This window comes from Triturus cristatus, chromosome 9 (genome assembly GCF_964204655.1).
Source record: "Triturus cristatus chromosome 9, aTriCri1.1, whole genome shotgun sequence".
NCBI classification, from domain to species: Eukaryota; Metazoa; Chordata; class Amphibia; order Caudata; family Salamandridae; genus Triturus; species Triturus cristatus.
The window spans coordinates 813465089-813479935 of NC_140592.1; positions in this window are offsets into that span (position 1 = coordinate 813465089).

Consider the following 14847-nt stretch of genomic DNA (forward strand, 5'->3'; position numbering starts at 1 on the left):
GTAAAAGGACAAACAGAACATGTACCACACGGGAAATGTCCCACCACTGATGTTGCACCCCATATGGTCGGCTGTCTTTTCTCTCGTATATCAGTTCTGGGTCTAGTGTGTACTAGCATATCTCTTAAATTGCCACTCCGCTTGAAAGCAAAAAGAGGTCTTTCCAGGGACAGATTTCCTGTATTCAAGATGTGCCAAGCTTTATTAACTGCTCTCTTGACATTGTTTGATTGATCATTAAAAGTAGTGACACAGACCATCCTTTTATTCTCAGGTCTAGTATAGGATTCCAACAGAGCCTCCCGATGATTATTACGTGCTCTCTTGTTGGCACCATGTACTAATTTACTCGGATAGTTGCGAGATATTAGTTCATCAGTCAGATTCTTAGCATGTAGTTTATATCTTGCTATTTCACTACAATTTCTTCGTAATCTCAAAAATTGACCTACAGGCAGATTATTCAGGAGTGCTCGAGGATGAAAGCTGTAAAAGCTCAACAATGATTTTCGCGCCATAGGTTTCTGATACAGTTCAGTCTGAATTTTACCATATTTGGGATATAATCTCAAATCCAAAAATGACAGAGTGTTATTACTGGATTCACCAGTAAATTTCAAATTGCCATCTCGTGTATTTAGCCACACGGAAAACGCATCAAGCGAAACCTGGTCACCTTCCCAGATTACCAGGATATCGTCTATGTATCGTCTCCACAATTTCAGTTGGTGTGAGAAGGGATTGCTAATATCAAAAATAATGTTGGTCTCGAAATGATACATGTACAGATTGGCCATACTGGGAGCACACGTACTGCCCATAGAAGTGCCAGTCGTTTGCCAATATAGCTTCCCTTCAAAGCTGAAAAAATTCTCTTTCAAAGCCAGCCTAGCACACTGCATCACAAAAGTATTTGGTGTCTGATCATCACGTGGATGACTCTCTAACAGGAGTGCAATAATTTGTAAGGTGTCATCCTGTGGAATGTTTGTATATAGTGACTCTACGTCATATGAAGCCATCAAAGACGTAGCCGGATCGAAGGAGACTGTGTCCAGAAGAGACAGGGCATGCTTGGTGTCCTGTATATAGGACGGCATCTCCGCTACTATAGGGCGAAGAAAATGGTCCACAAATTTGGACAGAGGCTCCAATACTGAGCCAATGCCCGAGACTATCGGCCTCCCAGGGGGTGGTCTCTGGACCTTATGTATTTTAGGAAGAATGTAGAAAGCAGGAGTCTTGGGATGTGTCTGCACCAAGAATTCTGCTTCATTCTTGGTTATCCAATTCTCCTGCCTTCCTTCTTCTACCAGAGTACCAATGCATATCTGCAACCTGGAAGTAGGGTCTTGGCCAATCTTTGTGTAGAACTTTGTATCACCTAATTGTCGAAGGCATTCATTCCGATAATCAGTCGTATTCATAATGACGGTAGCTCCGCCCTTATCTGCTGGTTTTATCGTGATGTTCATATCATTGCTCAATTCTTGAATACACCTACGTTCTATATTTGATATATTGCAGAATGTTGTTTTAGGAGATTGCAAACTCAGTTCATATTCCTTCAAAACTGCTTTCTCAAAGGTGTGTACTTCAGAAGGTATCTGTTGTAGTGACGGTACAAAAGTGGATTTATTCCTCAATCCCGTGTTCTGTGTACAGCTCATCTCAGATTTATCCTTATCAGAAAAAAAGAAGTGTAGTCTAACTTTTCGAAAAAAGTCCGAAAACTCTTTATGAATCAAAAATTTGTCCCCTAACTTAGTAGGAACAAAACCAAGTCCCTTAGATAGGACTTTACTTTCAAGTTCTGTCAGATTTTTTTCACTCAGATTGACTATCAAGCTATCAGGTCGTTTGTGGATGCTGTCATACTCCGGGTCACTCTCTGTTCTATCGAGGGATCCCAACTCACTTGTTGTTGTGTGCTCGTCGCACGCGCCCTGTTGTATCCTCTTCGCCGTCCTCTTCTTCCTCTGGCCTGGCCAAAAAAAGGAGGGTAATTGGGGCCACCAAATGGTGGACCTGAATGGAAGGGAGGAGGTGGATATGGCCATGGTTGTGGTGGCCACCAAGGGGTCTGTTGTGGATATGCCTGTGGATTGCCTCTTCCACGCCTCATGTAATTAGCTGATGTATATTCTGGATCTGAGTCATTAGAGTCACTCCATTCATCTGAATTAGAGGTCCACTCGTCTGTGTCTTTCCGCCATCCTCGTTGTCCTCGTTTATCTTTCTTCTTATTCAGAGTGGTTTGATAATCATCAGATGTATATGGATAGACTTTCTCTAAGGTAAATCTATCCAGATCCTTCTTCAATTTATTGACCTTGAACTTGACCAGATCATCTTTGATTTCATTAAGATTCTTAGTGATTTCCTCTAATTTCTTTTTGTACACAGTGACCTGTATTCCCACTTTCAATTGACTTTCCAGTGCTAATATTTCAATAGCTAGGAGATCGGCCGTTTCTTTGGCTGTATTTATAATCAAAACTAGCCAATCTCTAGTGCACCGCCACGCTATTTTGGACCAATTTATCACAAAAGTTTTATTATCTAGAAAAAGTCTCGGGGCATTTGTCACCACCAATCCTGGGGGGGCTATATTGCCTCTCAAGTACTCTGTTAATATTGCAGCATGTAAGATAGTTCTAACCTGCTGTTTCTTCACATTGCTAAGCTTAGTCCAATCTTCTGTATGGGACAAGGTCTGTGAGATGTGTGTATCTAAAATACTAGGTGTTTGTAGTATTGCCTGGACCATATCCTCATCAAACGCCAAACCTGTGTTCTCTGTCATTTTGACTACCAAAAATGTGTTAAAGCTCAAAAGCCAATAGAAAAACTATGGTGAAAAAGTATACTCTATTCTAAATACCCAATTAAAACTAGACCTACAGCCCACAGCTGTGCTAACTTGTATCTCACGACAAGGTCAAAGAGGAGAGTTAATCCACACACGGTATTACTCCTGTATCTAAACTCACAAAAATATACCGTAGTGGAGAAGATATCAAAGGTTAATTACAGAAGTGTACAGAACACACACCTTCAAAAATATTAGTTTTTAAAGACGAGAACCCTCACTCACCATGATGGTGACATGCTTCATCATTGGGTCCCCTCTTGCACACAGTGTCCGCAAGGTACACTGTGTGGGCTTCTACTCTCCCTTAGGAGAGGAGCTGAGGTGTTTTAACACTCCAATGTGAGTCTGTGAGTGGGGGGCAGAGTGCAAATAATATCAAATGTGATTTAAAACCATCTCTCTATGGAGAAAAATTATTTATTAGCTCTCCCTTAGGGATGGGTCTTAAAATAAGGAGTGTGACGATAGGGATAAAATGTTTCCTATCTGACTAGGTCAGGTCAACATGTTTCTGCCAAACTGAGGTGAATTCATGGCATTCATCAGGACCATTGTCTTGTCACTCTGCTTAAAGATTGATAATAAAAACCATACTTATGATTCGTAGGTGTTGAGAGACCAACATCAATTTGGTCTTTTTACTGTAACACAAGAGAAAACACACTTTAATATCTCAAATTGTAACATACACCTAACGTGTCTATCACCCAGTGTATGTGGAATCCGTGTCAAATAACATCCCAGTGGCGCAAAACACCAAACCATAATAAGAGAATGATTCTCACCATAAAGCAGATCAATACCTGCCAATACCTTTCATTGGTCCTTATGTTAAGCGGGTATCTAAGAGTATGTAAAACATGAAAAGTATACATCTTGTCACCATAATCAAACTCAGCATATCAACTATGTGGCAACACAAATAGCAACATACTGCACACAAGATCAAAATAAATTTCAGTATGGGGGTAAAAAAGAAGAAAAGAGAAAGTGAACCGAGTGAAAGTTCATCCACTCGTTTACTCAACATAAACAGCATCTCTTTCTATTAAAACGTAATTGGTTGGGGCTCTTTTGTAAAAGGTCGATAGGCCAATAAATGTTTACATATTTCTGCAATTCTCTTACTCGTCACGCAAAAAACATATACACCTCACACGTGTATAGTTTCCTACTCTACAAAAGCCCAAGTCAATAAAACAAACCTCCCCGAGTGTTAAGCCCATTTAACTGGCTCTATTTCACTCGTGCAATCGGTTTGTGGCTCAACGGTCACCACCTCTGACAAAGGAGTATATGAAAATAGACGGATTGCTCACCAAGTTACGCCGCCAACTTCTCCCAAATGGAGCCGACGATAGCCAGTGAACATCCCCTCTTTTAAATGTAGATTGCTATAGTCCCGGCCGTGCAACCCGGAAGTGTACCAAATTACTTCCGGTTGCACGAACCTCTTCAGTAAAAGTAAAAAAAAAATGAAATGGACTCCCTAGAGTCCCTCAAGACTGATTTCAACACTAAGTTCAATACTCTACAACAAGACATCAAGTCAGTAGGCACCAGGGTGGTGGATCTGGACACAAAAAAGCTTGACTTGGAACGATTCACTGGCCAGGTGAAAGATCTAACCCAGTCCCTTCACTCACAGCTACAGGCATCTCTTCTGAAATATGAAGATATTGAAAATAGATCTCAACACAAGAACATACAAATCCGAGATCTGAAAGAGGAAGTAGAAGGCCCAGACTTGGAAGCTTTTGTAACAGGCATATTTTCAGAGGCAATACAGTAAGGGTCAAGTTAGACAAGGTCCATCGGGTGGGCCAGCAAGTGTCTGGTGAGAAGCACCCCAGGGATCTACTAGCTAAACTACACTCCAACATGGTAAAGGAGACCATCTTACAAGCAGCCCGAAAGGCAGAAACAACCACATTTTTAGGGTTTCCCTGCACCCTCTTTCAAGACATTGCCCCTGCTCCACAAGCTAGACGTCAGCAATTTCTTCCAATGACAGATAAATTAAGGCGTGAACTCATCAAATATAGTTGGACCTACCCTTTCGGATTGGCCTTTGAGATACGCACAGAACAATTTCTTCCAATGACAGCTAAATTAAGGCGTGAGCACATTAAATATAGTTGGACCTACCCTTTCGGATTGGCCTTTGATCTACGCAACAGAACGCACCATTTCACAGACCTAAATGAAGCCATGACTCCTCTGGACATTCCGACTTCCGAAGCACCACATCCTGTGGAAGACGCAGGGACCTCTGGAAGTTGTGTAAATGGATCCCAGACCACGAGCCTCTGACTCTTGCAGCATCAAGCTTACCAGCAAAGAAAAGGCTGACCTACAATAATGAAATATTCATGTGTTGTGTATACCCCTCTGTTAGACTGTGCTGAAACACTGATGACTGGGGGCTGACTTTCGGAGACCTGTGCTGCACATAGAGTATTTAGAGGATGGCCCTCTCTTGATGGAATAGGTAGAGAACGCTGTGACATGACCCTGCAACCTGCAGGATGCACAAGCTATTCTCTTCAGGTTCCTCTCTATTGTTTGCGAAATGTCTTATCTATCTCTGCTACTTAAAAGCAGCATTAGTGGTTTTTGACCTATTCACCTGTCATAAAATATTTTTACCTACATAATGTTTGAAATTGGGGACCGATTATCCCAGCTGTGAGGGTTATGATAATTTTTTGGGGGGGTTCATGGATGGCAATTTTTTAATGATTATGGGGGGGTGAGATTAGGGGAGGGATGATTGAGTTAAGCAAGGTGAAAGAAAGGAGGGAGAGGATCAGAAAAGGAATTCTCAGGGAGAACATGGACAGCATTCCTTGACTTAACTAGGCCATGGTAATCACTACACTCACATGGAATGTTAAGGGCTTACATTCTCCCAGCAAATGCCACAAATTATGGAAATATCTTCTTGATCAACATCATTATGTAGTAGCGCTGCAAGCGACCCATCTCAAATGAGATGAAGACCATAGATTGGACATAAAACGTACCCCCTGATGTATAAATCCTCGGCCTCTTCTAAGCATATTGGTGTGGCCAGAGGGCTACAAAACTAATAAGGAGAGGAGGATTTGCTTGCAAAGAGTCAACATAGAGGAAGACTGTGCACCTTCACCTTTACTTATGCTTCGAATTCCAACCAAGTCCCATTAATACACACATTATTGTCTTTGCAAGGGGGCTTCGCAGAGGGGTGAGATCCTCTTAATGGGAGATTTTAATCTCACCTGGTATTCAGGTATTGATAGTGCACCCGCCCCCCTCAGACCAACCATGTGAAGCTGTCCCAAAGCCCTCCAACAGGCGATCTAAGATGTGGGACTAATACATGCCTGGAGGTCACTTCCACCTATTACCTTTGATTATGCTATTTTCTCCCACATGCATAGTACATATTCTAAACTTGAGTATTTGTTTATTAGTCAAGCCCATTGCTAAGATATAACAGTGGCTTTGGTCCACCCAATTACAATATCTGACCAGGCACCAGTATCAATAACGTTGGATTGGGGTGACCAGCCGCCAAGGTACCATCAATGGTTTTTCCCTCACTCTCTTATATGAGATTGTCTATTTAAGGTTGGTCTATGAATGGCCATTTGAGAATTTTTTCAATTAAATTACCCCAGCAAAACTACTCCCTCTAATAACTGGGACACTTTGAGAGCAGTTATACGTGGGAAATGTATTGCCCTAAATTTCCACACTTAACAGGCAAAGATCTAAAGACCGATCGGCACTCGTGCAGGAACTGCAACAGCTAGAACAGACCCACAAAGCCACTCCAACATTAGCCCTACAGCTGAAGGTCACTGCACTACGGGGGAAACTCAAGGCCATTTATACCAATAGAGCAGAACTCAATCTTTTACGCCTCAAATTCACATCCTACAAACAAGGCAACAAGCTGGGTTCCCATTTGGCACAACAGCTTAGTGTCAAGCTTGAAAGGGAATACCTTGGTGATATCCTATGAGATTCAGGCAAACTAGAAGGCTCTGATTCCGAGAAGGCCTGTATCTTTGGCAACTTTTACAAACAGCTATATATGGCTGATCAGGTCGATACTCAGGCCCAACTCGACTTCTTCCAAGGCGTAGATCTCCCATGGGTGACACCAGCCCAAAATGAGATACTAGGTGAACCTATCAGCGAAGAAGAGCTCCAAAAAGCTATTACATCCCTGAAACTTCATAAATCACCACGACCAGATGGTCTTACAGCACAATTCTATAAGACATTCAACTTTGACTTAGTGCCACACTTGACTTCCCTTTTTAATTACGTAGCTGAGACAGGAACGGTCACTCCCACCATGCGCGAATCTTTGGTGTCAGTCATCCCGAAACCAGGTAAAGACCCTCGCTCCTGTGGTTCCTACAGGACTATGGCACTACTTAATCTGATTGCCAAGCTTAACTCAAAGATCCTGGCCTCCAGACTAGAGCCAGGCCTGATACACCTGGATCAGTCTGACTTCATCAAGGGCAGACAGACCCATGACAATGTACGGTGGGTACTGCACTTATTTTAAAAAGCCATCAATATAGATCTTTCCATGGTACTACTAGGTCTTGGCAGGAAAAAGGCATTTGACCGAGTGGATTGGCATTTTTTGTTTTACACTCTGGAGCATTCATAGAACACCTGGTGGCCACAGAACGCTCAACATTGACCATATGTGGCCTCACATTTAGTTCCATGGAACACAAAATCTCTTTATTTGCTGATGACGTGCTTTTAATCGTCACCTCTCTCCAAGTTTCTCTAACAACCTTCCAAGATGCACTGCTCCAATATAAACAAGTGGCCGGCTTCAGTGAAACCTAACCAAATCCTTTCTACTCAATTTGATCTGGTGGCCTCTACCCCCTCCAATAGGCTAAAAAATACATCACTTATATCGGTATTAAAATCACCCCCAGGCTGCCAAATTTGTACTGTGTCAATTACCCATCACTTTTGCAACAACTGAAAGCAGACTTCAAACATTGGACACCTATGGATATAATATAGCTTGGACATAAACATGCCATAAAGATGACAGTCTTACCCAGGGTCTTCCAATTTAGTTAGACAGAGATTCCCTACCGCCTTTGCGTGCACTACTTGCAGAACCATAGAGCACAATTGCCATTTAATTTGCTCTGACTTCCAAAAGATGCTGGTGGGTTAGTTGTCCTTGACTTTCAACTTTACTATAAAGCCACACAGCTACGGGTTATCTCGGAATGGTCACTATGTGAATAGGACAAACATTGGTTACACATGGACAGGGCAAAAGTGGGTAGAGTCATATGAGATGTTCTATGGAAGCATAGAGCAGACCATTCTCCCAATGCATATTTGAGTAACACTGCAAAAATAACCCTAAAAATATTGGATGAGGTGAATAAGACTGTGGGTGGAATTGACCACCTTCCCTTCACCCTTCACACCAATACAGTATAACCTGTCATTTCTCCCTGCTATTTCACTAGGCTTTTTGATGCCTGGAGAGAGGGGGGCTATCTTACACTCTCTTATCTCTTTTCATAATTGGGGTACATTCGGACACTGCCACCGGAACTTCGCCTTTCACAGACTGAACATTACCGCTATACACAACTGAAACAATGGGCTCCTCAACCGGTTGTTAGAGCAGCTGCCACTAGAGACCTCACCCCTATTGAACAATGTGTTATAAGGGTAGGATCCTCCAGGGGAACCATCTCCTTTTTACACTCCTCACTACTCACCATACTTCACAGTCCAAGGCCACAGCATATAACTTTCTGGGAGGATATTTTCTGGAGAGAAAATTCCTGAGGCAAAGTGTAGGAAACTCTGTAGAGACAGTGTGAAATGCAACCACTCTATAGATACATGTGTAGCGCACTATAAGTTACTCTAAGACTAGTACCTCTATCTCACTAAGCTAAAAAAAAATCTTACCCACTCCTCTGATTTATGCTGGAGGGGATGAAGGCCCTTGGGGAACTTTCTCCACATTTGGGGGGACTGCCCAACAATCCGTCCATTTTGATCAGAAATCCTAGCACAAATTAAGGACATACTTGAATACCTGCTCCCTGTTACATCAGGCTTTCGATTGTTATGGCTGAGAGATGACACCCTGAAATGACAAACTAAAGGTGACAGAGCAATAATTTGGCTATGCCTGGGTCAGCTAAGTTGGCAGTGGCTGCAGACTGGAACAAGAAAAAAGCTCCAGCGCTAACACAATGGCATACCCGTCTGTAGCAGACCCTAACCATGGAAAGGATGGGGTACATATTCAGAGATTATTTAAAAAACATCTAATTTATTTGGGGCCCCTTGGTGTCCTATCTCTCCAAAGGCCTACCATTGATTGCATGCCTGGCATGCATGTGAGCGCTCCACCTCTTTCAATTTTGAGAGGAATGTTTGAGACCCTTAACCCTATGAATGTGTCTCTCCCCATGTTCATACCACTTCTGTGATGCTACTATATTCACTGACCGATACACAGATCAAACTAAGTGACCTTCATGCACCCTAACTTTTTTCTTCTAAGTTTTATTTCTCATTTCGTTCTTTTTTCCTTTTGCTTTCACATACTGTTTGACAGGTTAGGGGTTGATGGGAAAGGGGAGGGGAACACTGGGAAACGTAGTTTGTTAGACCTGCTAACATATGATAGCAATTTTGATTTGAACCTCTATTGTTTCAATATTACGCCCCTGCTTTATAGATACTTTTCAATGCAATGGCTCATTTGTCACCATTGAAGGGGAAGCTATCATGGGCTCTGCTATTATTGATATGTGTAAAACACAATGAAGAAAGTTTGACAAAAAAAACACCAATCCATTAAATAAGTAAGACACAGCATACAATACAAATCCAACACCAATTTAAAAACAGGAAATATTTTTATGATTAAAATGCCTTCAAAACAACAAAAATCCAGTGTAGGGAGCCAGAGATATGTTTTTTTTAGAAGATTAAACATAAAACGAGCGCTTAGAATCAAATATCGTTCAAAGGGTTAAAAAAGGTTGCACAGGACCAGGAAAAAGTCATGAGTCTAGGCCACCCACGATATAACACTTTTACACTTACTTCCAGAAGTGTTTCTTGATGCAGGAAAGTGGTCCGCAGAAGAAGCCAAGGGTTCAGAGGCTCTGGCTTGCCTCTTGGGGTCTGGGACTGCAACTCACATAATGCACCTGGTCAATCCCAGTAAAATCCAGGTGAAGCTTGTCAGCTGGAGTTCTCCTCTTTCCAGCACTTTTCTACCTGTTGCTGATCAGGGAGTCTACTCCGTATACTTTAGCACAGGCAAAGTTCTTATGTTGAGAAACCTTTTGAGTGAAGCAGGTGCAGTTCTCATGAGTGCAGCTCTCTCTTGTGCAGTCCAAGGGTCCAGCAGGGCAGTTCTTTTTCTTCAGATGAATATTTTGGGTCTTTTAGGCTCCACAATACCAATCCAAGGTTCCAGAATCTCTGAGTTTTTCCTTTGAGAAGTTTGGATTACAGGACGCTCAATGCACCTGGCCAAATTCTTAAATGCGTTTTCACAGGGGGACACTGTTCCTATAGCGGGGTGCAAAAAGTCACCCACGCATGAGGGTGCAAATAGTCACCCGTGCAATGAAGATCAAAAAGGTGAACAGATAGAAAGAGAGAAGACATCCTAGGTAAAGGGGACCCATTAGTGAAGTGGAACAACCACTTGTTGTCCTCTGTTGCCCTCACACACCCCAAGAGGTGTCATGCTTCATCATCGGGCAGTTGCTCCTCGTAGGGCCGGCGCTGCAATTCCCTACGGGTCCCCCGAAGGGTCTCTTTTTCGGAGATCTTTTTAAGGACTGCCGGATGGTGCATATGGGTGTGTGGGGTGTGGGTCCAAAAGAGGGTGATAAGGGTGCGTGCAAGGTAGTGAACAAGTTAATAAAGGGTAAACATGCAGCGAATGTACGGATTGTAAACCCTTGGCAGATGAACTGCTAAATAAAGTCTTGCCCCAGAGGCACACTATGTCCGGGTGTCAAAAGGTCATAGGTCAACATGTTTCGCGCCTGCGTCGCCTTAAGGGTCGTTGCATCCTCACTGCATCCTCGCCTGATCCTTCCTGTTACTGGGCCCACCCATTCCAGCATCTAGACCGTGCACATGCCTTAGCTACGCATATGCGTTGTTAAGGCATATGCATGGTTAAGGCAAGAGTGGTTGCACATGCGGGGAAACGGCACACGTGATTCAGCCCACATTGTAAAGGCCATTTCCCCCTTTCCTGGTGGCTTTAAAGTAAATGGTAAATGAGCATCCATGATTTCAGGATTGAAAGGGGTCTTTAAATGAGTGATGGGTATGGCAGGCTGTATTCCCTATAACAATTCGGCAAATACCCCCTTCATCATAGATTTAGTATAAATGTAGATTTTCCTTCAATGTACCTTGTAATGTGAAAGTTTGAAATTCAGATTCGCTGTCAGAATGCCCCTGATTGTACATGTTTTAACCCAAACCCTGGGCGTCTAGGTGTTTCATGTTCTGATGGTGCTCCTTTCTGGGTCCCCTACAGAATGCTCTATGCAATGGTGGTGTGTGCAGCACGTTCTGCCTTAGAATTCCAGTTCATTGATATTGTGAATATCTGACCATCACATCTGCTTGACCATGAGTTCATGATATAAAAACCAAAGCCCACCCAGCATGCCCACCAGAAGATTTCAAAATGGTGACACCACATCAGATTCCACATTCAGGGTGCACAAACACTAATGTATGAAAGGCGAGGCGTCCTTAAGATGATGGTTTTAAATGCAGATGCCCAACGAGTGTGCCCATGAGCTTATCTAAACCAAGGATTACCCTTTAGACTTCTGCTGACCCCATTGAAATATACCTGGGAGCCAGAAACCCACACGCCATTTTTATGATTTGAACCTCAACAAAAGACGCAAAAATATACAAATAAGTACATACTATATGAACTGTCCACATCTACATTCCTCTAAACTACTTGTATAAATGTTAAAGTGACAGAACTCCAGTAAAAAACCCAGGTCATATTTTCAAATCAATTGGTAATTATGTGAAATCAGAGCTCTCAGGAGAAGTCGTGTGACAGAACTAGTAACTTGGCTAACATTTGCTTTGGCCAGACACAAGGCAGGAATCAAGCTTGGTATGGACAAAGCAGGAAATCATGCAGGGTCTTTGTGTCAAAATGTGAAAAGACAGCTATTGTATGAAAGCTGGAAAACCAGGGGCCTCTTTTGTCAGAATTCCTGATGCCTATTGGAAAGCGGTACTCTGACTGTGGAACTATTTCAGCTCTGCTGAAAAGGTCAGGTATGCACCATTTCCAATACAAGAAGTGTAGGTGCTTCAAGTCTGTACATGCCCAATCATGTAAAGCAGCAAATGGGAGAACATGCATTTTTCACAGGCATTTTGGGCAATATACCTGCGTGTACATGCATTAGAACTCTGGTTCTCTAAGAATACTGTTGTGTAGTTCCTACTAATCCATAGGATCTGCACATTGCTTGGACACGCCTGCTCGATGCCTGAGATCTACCACACAAGGTCTTTTTTGTGTTCCTAAGACTTTCCGTGCGAGGATGGGAGGAAGATCCTTCTCCCTTCTCGGCCCAAAGCTCTGGAACTCCCTTCCGCAACCTCTCCGTTCAGAAACAAGGTACACTTACTTCCGTAAAGCCATAAAGACCTGGCTTTTTAACCAGTGACCGGTTCAGATCTTTATCCCATTGCTCTTTCCTGTCTCTTTGGTTCAGTATTCTGCCTAGCGCCGGGAAGCCCTTTTTGGGTATCTGTCGCGCTTAATAAGCTCAGTAAATAAATAAACATAAACTAAGGGCTTGGCGTCAAGACTGATTCCGTACACCCCCGCAGGATATGTTGGCCTATAGACTAGCTTGCTCACCGCCTCCCATAATGGTATTCATTATTTAGTGTTTGTGGACTAATACCTGTAGTAACAATGTGTGGTTGTGCAGCCTGAGCAGCCCTGTCTATCTAAACTGTAAATGTTCTTATTACGTATTGTGTACGATTTCTGTACATTTTTACTAAATCTCTGTAGAGTGTACACATATCTGCTGCTGATAAAGCAGCAATTTCTGGATGCAGAGTATATGAAGATAAGACCGGCCAAGTCACTCCTTCTCTGTGGAGCAGGCCGAGTCTCATGTGTTCTGTGAATTTGGGTAGGGCGCCTTTAAACCAATTAATGTACTCTTGGTAAGTTAATGGGACTTCTAAGTCCACATCTGGGAAATACTCATCTGGTGGTTCAACTTCAATGTATTCATGAAATACCCTTGTGTGTGTGTCTGCAGGCGGGAACTTACCCAAGAATAGAATACCTTGGTTCCGAATGCTTAGTGTGTCTCAACAACTAAGGTAACATCATCACCTGTTGCCGGGAGGCCATGTTGTAATAATTTCCTGGTAACTGCCTGTTTGCAATTTTCTGAAATATTTAGTCCAACTATCTGTTCTTCAACGTCCTCCTCTTGTTCGGACATTATCTGTGAGTAGTATTTAGATAAACTTCCTATAGAGATATGGTATGCACAAGGTGGGAGCTTCAAATCCTCCAAGCTTGATTAATCTACAGCCAATACATAGGGTATACATACTCAGCTCAGGCGCATTTAATTTCATTGTAGTTCACAGCTTCTTTTTGGAAAGTGGAATCTTCCATTGTTATTAATGCTTCAATCTGAACTTCCTGTACCGTAGCGAGAGGAGTGCGTCGGCTACCCAGGAGCCTACATGAACTACTGTTGAGAATCGACCACATAGTGTGGCTTGATCAGATCAATAGAGACAAACCGTTTTTCTCGCGATTGGCAAGTTGTGGAAGAAGTACCACAGCTAGGACAGGTACAGGCCCAAATTCTTTCTTGTTCGCAATTTTCTTTCTGACCAGGTCCCCAATCTCTGGGACCCAGGCAGGTCTTGCCGATACCCTTTTCACTTCACCAGTGGTGGTGTGTTTTACTTGGGCATTGCTTTGTAAAGCTTGGCATTATTTAAGGTCCTGTAAAACATCCACACCATCATTAATGTCAAAAGTGGTTTCAGCCGCCACCGTGCTGACACTTTAGAGGTCGGATACCCATGTCCTTACCCCAAACAGGAGTTCATAAGGTGTGCAACCCCCTAGGGAGTTTCTTTGCATGTTGTTAAGTGCTCTGTGGACCCCATATAGTTGAGTGACCAACTGCCACCGAGTCTAATACCCTTGCTGTTAGGGAGTGCTTTAAGTCACGGTTTTTCCTCTCGACTACCGAATTTCCCTAAGGATGATAGGGGGAGGAGTACTGCAAGGCCACACCCAAACTTCCTGTGGCTTCTTTGTAAGCCGGAGAGCTAAACGCTGGACCCTAGTCAGAATGTAGTGTGCCAATTCCCCATGTGCCTATAAAGACTCGCAAATCCTTTATAACAGTTCGAGCATCAGCCAAGCACTGGGACCAAACCCACAGAAATATGGAGTATGAATCTACTGTCACCAAGGTGTACTTGTAAGCCCCTTCAAAGCATAAGGGGCAGCAGTGATCCAAATATACACACGCAAGAGGTTTGTATGAGATCAATATAGAGTGTTTGTGATGGACATGCTACCATGGAGCCCTTTATCTGCTGGCAGATGTCGCATTTGAGGACAAAGTCCTTGGTCTGCTTAGTAAGACATGGTCACCAATAGCACTACTTTAGTTGTGAAACTGTAGCATAGATCCCTGCATGTGCTGAACCAGACCCTCTTGTGCTACTAGTATCAATTCAAATCTGTGGTCAGTGTTTGGTATTACTCTAGCCCCCACTCCTGGAATCTGAGCATACAAAATGTTTTCTGCTTCTAACTTGTAGGAGTACTTGAGTGGAAAGCCTGTCGGCAGGGCTAAGAAGATGTGCGTGGCAGTGACAGCTAT